Source organism: Plecotus auritus, assembly GCF_963455305.1.
Source record: "Plecotus auritus genome assembly, chromosome: 7".
In the NCBI taxonomy this organism is placed as follows: domain Eukaryota; kingdom Metazoa; phylum Chordata; class Mammalia; order Chiroptera; family Vespertilionidae; genus Plecotus; species Plecotus auritus.
Genome location: NC_137774.1, coordinates 113,143,057 through 113,152,304, shown reverse-complemented (window position 1 = coordinate 113,152,304; position 9,248 = coordinate 113,143,057).

Below are 9,248 nucleotides of genomic sequence, written 5' to 3'. Positions count from 1 at the left end.
GCCAGTGGAGGGACAGTCACTTCCATGTCAACCAGCACCTCAAGTGTTCTTTAGGGCTCCACATGTATTCACACCACTTTAAACCTGGAGGCCTTTGACATTTCTTAGTAATGCTACTGAGGGTTAACCCAGTGTTACATAGTGCCAAGAATTCATTCTTCAGAGCCCATCTGCCTAGGTTGGAATCCCACTCTCAGAACTTACTGGTTGTGGGTCCTCTCTGTGCTTCAGAGTCTTCATTTTACCATGAGACTGATGATAGCACTCACTTCACAGGTTATTGTGAAGACATAAAACACTAAAGCATTGCCAAAAGCATAATAAGAACATAGAATAAATGGGTAATACTGGAGTGAGCAAATAGGGGGAATGGTGAGAATTTAGGCCCTTGAGATAGGCACCAGCCAGATCCTGAAGGCCTCTGCTATGGAGTTTGGATTTTTTTCTAAGTATGATGTAAATCCATTGCAGATTATGGGGTTAAATTAGATTATATATGCAATGTATCTGTTATAATACCTAACAGATATTATGAAATGAATATGTATCCAAACAGTGGCCAAAAGAAAATTACTGCAGGTCATTTGAAACCAGAAACCTCCAGATCCAAGAGAAAGTCAGTTGGTCGACTCCAAGCCACACACACACAGCTGGAATGACTGATTGCTTTTCTAACAGCAGTAAGACATGAAGTAGTCATTTATCTGAAGATTCAGACGTTGGGTTCAGGAAGCCTGCCTATTTATGTAAGGTTTGTGCCAATCCTAGTACAAGCAAAGGTAAATTCTATAATGTGAATGTCTACTCTCTCAACACGAACAGCTCCACAGGATCACAGTGAAAGTATTCTGCCTATTCAATCCTTTAGCCATGGGAATAGACTGTGTTCCCGCTTCTGCAAAGTTAAATTGCACTCCCACTTAACATAAATGTACCTTATTAAAAAAGCAAAAGAATGGCTATTTAGAGTTATGCCAGCTACTAATTAAAAAGAAATTGTGAGCCCAGGGCAATCTGAACCTGCTGCACACCAAGTCTCAACAGAAGCAAGCTACCCTGAAAGAGCCACAGGGCTCAGGGGCTGCACCGCTCAGCACGAGAGAGGAGAGGTCGCCAGGCTGGGGACTGTGGGAATAGACTGTGCCCACATGGATAGTAGATACAGCCCCTTATTCCTTACAAAACCAAACTTGTGAAATTCAGAAAGAAAAGGCGGCTCCAAGCTGCAGTACTTAAAAAAAAATACACATAAAACATTTTATTGTAAAAATTATATGGGGTCTGCCTGGAATATGAAGTAGAATTTGAGAGCATTTTATCTCAGAGGTTACCGAAGAGTTTAGCCTCAGGAACAATCTGACAAGTGAAACTTACACTTTGTATTAGTGTGTGAACCAGGATTATAGATTCCCAATAGCTGGCAAAGTATAAGTACAATTGATTCCTGTTAATCTAAAGAGTAAACCTCAGTGTCAGAGAAATATAATAATTAAAGATATTCAAAAGACAAACATAAAGGTAATATTATACAGATCAGAAGATGATGTGGATAATATATTTATTTGTGTGACATTCATTGTATTTTGTTAAGTATAAAAGCAGGTTATAGATCAGCATGTATTTTATAACCCCATTTTTTAGAAAATATTTTCATAAAGATTTGCATGGGAGAAAGTCTAGAAGCCTGCACCTTAAATTATTAACTGCTCTTATCTCTTAGAAATGTCATATCTCTTTTGTTTTCATTTTTCTGTTATATGTAATTTTCATAATAATAACACCCACATATATTTATATGATATAGTTAAAACCACAATTCTTTATGTAAGATTAGCCTAATCTATCAAAAAAAATTGGAAACTCCCAGAACAAACAAACAGGATCACAGTACATTGAAATTCCTAATTGTTGCAGCATGCAAATATCTTGAGAATCTATTTAAGGCCACACAGAACGCAGAGTCCTCCGTTTCATATTCCTATGAGTTGGGCCTAGCACTGAGCTAGAGGTGACTTGCTCTGGGGAGGGCAGTAGCTGGCTGGACAGCATGCTCACCTGGCCATCATGAGAAGAATGCTGTTACTGACAATGCTGGGAAACACACCAAGAAAAGCCCAGGCAAAAAAAAATATATGGATCAAGGCCAGCAAGTTCTCCTTCCCCTGATATCCGGTGAATGCTAAATTAATACTTGCTGAATGACTGACTATTTAACCAAGATGTAATTGGAGAAACCTTAGACACTGCAACAGATGTACCTCTCTTCCAGTATGCCTTAGAGAGCTCTGTGATTTCACAGGCACCTGCCCATGCATGACACAATCACATGCTTTGCATCCCCATATACACTCAACTCTGAATGGCTAAGTCAGTCTGGTATCAATGAGACACTGTCAAGTTATTTCCACATCCTTTAGAACCCCACATTAGAGTATTGTATCCACGCACAAGCTGCATTAGTATAGAATTCAGGTGCACATTTTGCAAACAGTCATTTCTGCACAAAACGGACTTCTACTGCAGCACACTAAGCAACCTCATTTCAGGATTTCAAGAAAGATACTCTAAGTGGGTGGCAATATTTTGGCATTATGGCCTGCTTCCTAGACAATCAACTTTACTTGTTACTTACATAAATGTCTTGCCTTTTAAATATAAAAATTAAAATTATTTTTAAAAAATAAAACAAGTAATACAGAACTGTATACAGAAAAGAGTAGAATGTCCCCACATTTACCCAGGACCACCACCATCCTGTATAAGGTGCCTTTGTGTGAACTTAAAATAGGTACCCCTTTCTCAAGATAAAAAGCAGACATTAAAATCAGTGCTTTCTCACACAACCTTAACAGCATATATGTTTAGGTGATGTCCGAGTATAGTTTGTACAGGGAGCATCCAGGCCAACATCTCTGTCAGGGAGACATGTTTTGTGTGCTCTCGTGAATGTATGTATACACACATGTGCCAGGCTGGGCTGTCCTCCACTTCTTCAGCACTCAACCAAGAAGCCCAGAATCACTGGACACTGTGTTCTACACAGATGCCCACATACTCTCCTATAAGTTAAATTACACATGCATGTGGTGCATGGCCTCATAGATACGGCTCTCTTACCAACTACACAACTTGAACAAATACATGCATTGACACAGGACCCATCCAGTTCTGCCGCCCCCCCCCCCACACACACACACACACCACAAACCCAACCCCCTTTGCCAAAGATAACAGCACTCTATGTGTATTAGAAATTATTTTTAATTTGGAAATTAATGAGAAAACCCATTAGAGACTCTCTTTTGTATATGTAAAGTTCCATCGGATCTACATTAAGGAAAAATACATTCTTTACTGTAATCTCTTTGGAAGTTTAAAAGCCACAGTGCAGTTTCAAGTGGCAGATGTTAATACAGCTTGTTCTTTCCCCACCTATACTTGAAAACACTCTTGCAGACTTAAGGGAAACTTTTCCATTCTATATTCAAATGGCAATAGGGAGATTTTGGAATACATATCTGTATCAAATTTGGTGTGAAAATGTGTTTTGTGGAACTTGTGAAAACTCACATTTGCGGCATCTTTCTTAATAGGACCATGAGGAGCACATTTTATACCCACCAGGTTCTTTTACTTCATCTGTCTAAATGACAGCATATGGAGTTCAGATCAAAATAAATAAAATGCTTAGGGTCTTTCCATGCACTCTAAGATGCTATTTTCAATAGGAATACAAGAACTTAACATTATGTTTCATTTCTGTATGTAAAAAATTAGTGAAGTTTTAAAAATCCACCTCTAAATGTACTAATATATAAAAATTTTAAAAAGAAGTTATTTTGTTTTTTGTGTTTCCTTAGTGTTTTTTAACATAATTATCATCAATAGAAAAGCTTGAGTTAAAGCTCATTATGATAATATAATAAAGAAAAAAAACCCTTCTAATTCATATAAAGAAAAAAAGGTTACATGGATTTTTTTCCTAGTCATTTGTTCATGACAAGATTGATCCTAGATCAAATTTTGAAGGAGCCAACACCATTTTTGCCCATGATTTTCTTTCTCTATCCCTCCTATCTCTGCTAACAATTTTGCTCACACCCATCCCCTCTTTTCTCAGACTTTGCTCTCTCCTTATTTACTGAGGGCCCTGATTTATACCAGCTAATTTGGGACACTAATTCAGATTGAGGCAATCCTAATGAAAATGCCAAAATGTGTCACTGTTCCAATGTTAATTAAATTAAACATTTAATTACCTTTATCAGTGGCCAAAACTGGCTGTCACTGAAAAGGGAGTAATGGTAGGAAATCGGGGTCTTCCAGAAGTCTAAGAGGAGAGTGATTTAAAGGCGAAAGACCCTTCAGCACTCTTCAATTTACACAATGCAGACCCATATGCAATTCATACCATTCTTCATGGGCACATTCATATGTCTGGCTCAGGGAAGGCACTGCTACTTAAAAATCACAGTCCATGATTAATCTTCAGATCAAAAGTGAGGTTGGAGAACTTCTATGCATTAGAAATTGGTCCTGCAGACACAGCTAGGCTGATTTCCATAGGTGGTGTTCGGCACTGACAAACCCCCTCTTTACACGAGCTCACCAGACATACCATTGTGGCTAATAATTAAAATAGACTGGATTCCTTTTCTGTTGTTAATCCCAAATTCATAGGTATTTGGCAACGTCAGTCAGAGTGCTGGAGGAGCGATTTAATAAATGACACCCCAGTGGCCTGGGAGCAGGAATGGTCCTCCCACAGCCCCACATTTGCATTAGGTATTTCCTCACTCAGTACCTCCTGTTACATAAAAACGAAGGAAATTCCAGTTACTCTTGGAATTCAAATATCACTATTTTCTATTTTACTTCACTTATTATTCAAAACTTTGACCAAATCCTAGAGCTAGTAATCTCATTAAGTTTGAAACAAAAAAAGGTAAATGCCAGACTCTGTGTATTTAGATTCTTTGAAAAAGACTTATCCTTTATTTACCTTGATATTTATAATAGCTAGTCAATGCAAGGAGTAGAATTCAAGAAAGAAAAATCCAGCTGTCAAATAATTAAAACGAAATCTAATATTTATCTCAGGTTTTAAAAGAACATTAGGGTATCACATTTTTAGCTTACAAAAACACTTCTTCAAGTATCTTTTTCTAAGGCCCATTTTGTAAACCACAGAACACATCACCCTGTAAACCTCCATGGTTGTTTTGTTTTTAATACCCTTTTTATTCTGCTGTTTCACAATTCCCCCCTCCCCCGCTCTCTGTTCTCTATTATATCAACTTCCTCTGCCCAGCCTAGTGTCTCCAACTTCCAAGCCACATTTCTGCTCTGGTTTCAAGCTACTCCTTCCCCTGATTGTGCATAAAATATATATTTAGGAACAAAATATATTCAGTATACACACATATAACCCTGTGTATAAATGCACAAACTCAATGCAATCAAAGAGATACAGTCTCTCAGGGAACAAATTCAAATCAAGTTCTGTCTTCAAACTTGCTCATTATACATGATCCACTTGGTCCTAAATAAGTCACCAGAGTTATATTACTATTTCCATTTACATGGCACTTTTCACTTTTCCAAGTACTTTCCCATCTATCATTCAGGAGGATGGTGAGGAGGAAAATGAGACACTGTCACCTTGTGAGAGACCAGGCAGCACTTTGCACAGAGAAGTTCTATGACATTTAAGCAGACTCGAACCTTACCATGGAATTCATATTTTTGCCCAATGGAACTGTTTCTTTCAGCTTAACTCGTATGTGGGAGTTACTTTTGTTACTTTTTCTGCAAGACTAATTATATCCCACCCATCACCAAGAAAAGGTCATGCAAGGATAGAACAAAGAGTAGCAAAGCCAATCCTGATTAAGAAAACACACACACACACACACACACACACACACACAACTGTTCTTACTAGAAAGAAACATAGACTATTCAGAAGTACCATTGATGTGAATCATGCACCAAGAGTGAACTTTGAGCAAATTCTGAGAATATTTTATAATTAATGCAGCAGTGTCAAATTATACAACATACCAAAGGTGGTTGTTGAGGAGACAGAGGGAAGTTAGGTAGACAGTTAGGTAGACAGGGGTGGGGGATGGGGGGTAATGAAGCCAGGAACCCAACTAGGCAAAGTCACTAAGGCATCCCAACTGGGCAGGGAAAGAAGGATGCATGAGGGAGACTTGAGCTTTAAAATGTATGAATGTTGCTAACACAGACAACTTGCAGATAACCAATCACAAGGCCGTGAGGCATATAAACCAATCCCAAGGATGTTACTAAGGCAAAATTCTTTGAAAAGACCTATCAGAAGCTAGCAAGGCTGTCTCCACCCCCTAAATTAAAAGGTCCACACTTCCTCTCACTCTCACTCTCTTCTCCCCTGCATGCAATGGATACCTGACATTCCTGTCGCAGAGGAGCATATCCCATCGCCCATGTCGTTTATGGTCATGTGGGCCTCCACATATGAACTAATAGACTTTAATTAACTTGGATGTTGAACTACACCCGGGTGTAACATGGAAAGGAAGCTCTGGATATTGGCCTGCTCCTAGAACCACAACTGTACCTTTTCCCTGACTGGCTTCTCTCAATAAACTTCAGTTCCACCAACCATTTTTGTCTGCAATGTCATTCTTTGATTTTGCAAGACAACAAACTCAGACTCAAACCCCACATTATGGTTTCATGATTAGTACCAGAACTACCCAAGAATCAAAGAAGGCTAGGCTACAGGAGAGACAACATTTGACTAAGGCAGGCATGGTCACAGGTTTTCCACCAATGCTTAGTAGGGAAAGCTTAACCAATTCTATCAGAACTTGAGAGTATATCAATTTTATAAATAAGCAATTCTAAAGGTAACTAGCATTAGTCTATTGTTTTTATTCTACAGTGTGAGTTCATCCATGCTATTTAATGCTTCTCTTATTATCTTTTATTTATTTATTTATTTTATTGCTTTTTTACAGAGAGGAAGGGAAGGGATATAGAGTTAGAAACATCGATGAGAAAGAAATATCGATCAGCTGCCTCCTGCACACTTCCTACTGGGGATGTGCCTGCAGCCAAGGTACATGCCCTTGACCGGAATTGAACCTGGGACTTTTCAGTCCGCAGGCCGATGTCTATCCAGTGAGCCAAACCTGTTAGGGCTCTTATTATCTTAAAGCTCAGAACTAATGAACCCTTTAGGTTGTGTTATAGATATGTATATAAACCAGATGGACTCCTATTAACCATTCTTTTATTTACACTGGGCAAGCTTAAAAAAATCACCCCTTAAAGAGTATTGTTTTCATGATTTTTATTCCATTTTGAGTTTGCTACACATGGCAGAGTAATGATTAGATAATGAATTCATTCAACAAACACTTAATGAAAACTTACTATGGTCAAGGCTTTATGCTATGTGCTGGCAACACAGACATGAGCCCCTGCGGAGTTCATTGGCTTTAGAGATAGGCATATATACAGCTAGTTTATAGCACAGTGTTCTACAGGCTATTACTGTCACAAAGTGAATAGGGTTGAGAGTGACAAAGAGAGGTGGAATATTATAAAATTCTTTAAAAAGAAACCTATTGCCTTGTTTTACTTTAACCATAGCACCTAACAACGGCCTTAATTTTAATTTTTGTTAATTCTCACCTGAGGATTATTTTTTCCATTGATTTTTAGAGAGAGTAAAAGGGAGGGGTAGAGACAGAGAGAGAAACATAAATGTGAGAGAAACACATCAATCGGTTGCCTTCTGTATGTGCCCTGACTGGCTAGGGATCCAGCCTGCAATTGAGGTATGTGCCCTTGACTGGAATCAAACCTGTGACCCTTCAGTCTGTGGGCTGATATTCTAACCACTGAGACAAACAAGCTAGGGCTATTTTGTTCATTATTAAAGGATAATTTGCCATCTGTTTCCCACCCCTATATTTTAAGGTCCATGAGACAGAAATCTTTTCCTCTTCATGGTATCCTCAGTATCTATAATAGTGCCTGACACATAGTAGGAGCTTATTATTTGTTAAATTGTATCCTCCCCCAAAAAAATCTGTTTTAATCTCTAACCTGCAATACCTCAGATATGACCTTATTTGGAGAAAGGATCATTACAGAGGCAATCGAATTAAAATGAAGTGATTAGGGTGAGCCTAATGACAATCCAATTGGTTAATCCAATATTACTAGGGTCATTAAAAGAGGAAATTTGGACACAGCAACAGATAAACATAGAGGGAAGATGATATGAAGAGAGACACAGGAAGACAACCATCATAGTCTCAAAAGGAACCAACTCCGCTGACACCTTGATTTTATATTTCTAGTCTCCAGAGCTCTGAGGCAACATGTTTCTTTTGTTTAAGCCAATCAGTTTGTGATTCCTGTTATGGCAGTGCTAGCAAACAAATACAGACAGAGCTCAAGGTGTGCTTGTGAAATGAAGGATGTATTAAGATTAACTAAATTAGAGGAAGTAGAGGAGATGGTAGAAACAAAAGATAGTTCTGACTGGACTTTGTGAGGAATTAGGTTTTGGAAGTTATGGAGAATGTTTAATCAAGTACAATTTAGTAATATCAATTACTATTGGGAAGATTAAGAACAGAAGAAAACAAGTTTGGTTGTATATGTGCATCTTTGGATATGTTTGTGGAAGTAGAGAGGTTCAGTTCAGGAGAGTTTAGCTATAGGTAAGCATCTGCACTATATTCTTATGAATATCTCCAATAAGCAATGAAAAATATTGGTCTGGAATCGGGAAGATGGTAAATGTGCATATGGGATTCCTCCAGATTGTAAATTTTGTTTGGCATCATAAGTGCAAAGGAGATTTACTGAGGATGCCAAGCAAGTTGTGAATATAGGTAGAACAAAGATGGGTCTTTCTGGGAACAAAACTTACCATTGATGTACAAGGAATAGGAATAGGATTAATCAAAGAACAGAAGGAAGGGGAGAAGACTGGCAGAAAATGATTTTGTAAGATTCAAATGAAGAGGGGTTTTCAAGTTAGGGTTATCAACTGTACCAAAACCTGAAGCTGGGTTGCAAAGGATTAGGGCTAAAAATATTCCTTTAGATTGGATTGTGTGTAGAGAGTTTGAGTTGGAAATCAGCTTGGGGTGACTGAGGAGTGAAGGAATTTAAGAGAAACCACATTTCTAAAATAAAGTTCTGAGAGTTCTATATGCATTTACTAATAATAATGTCCA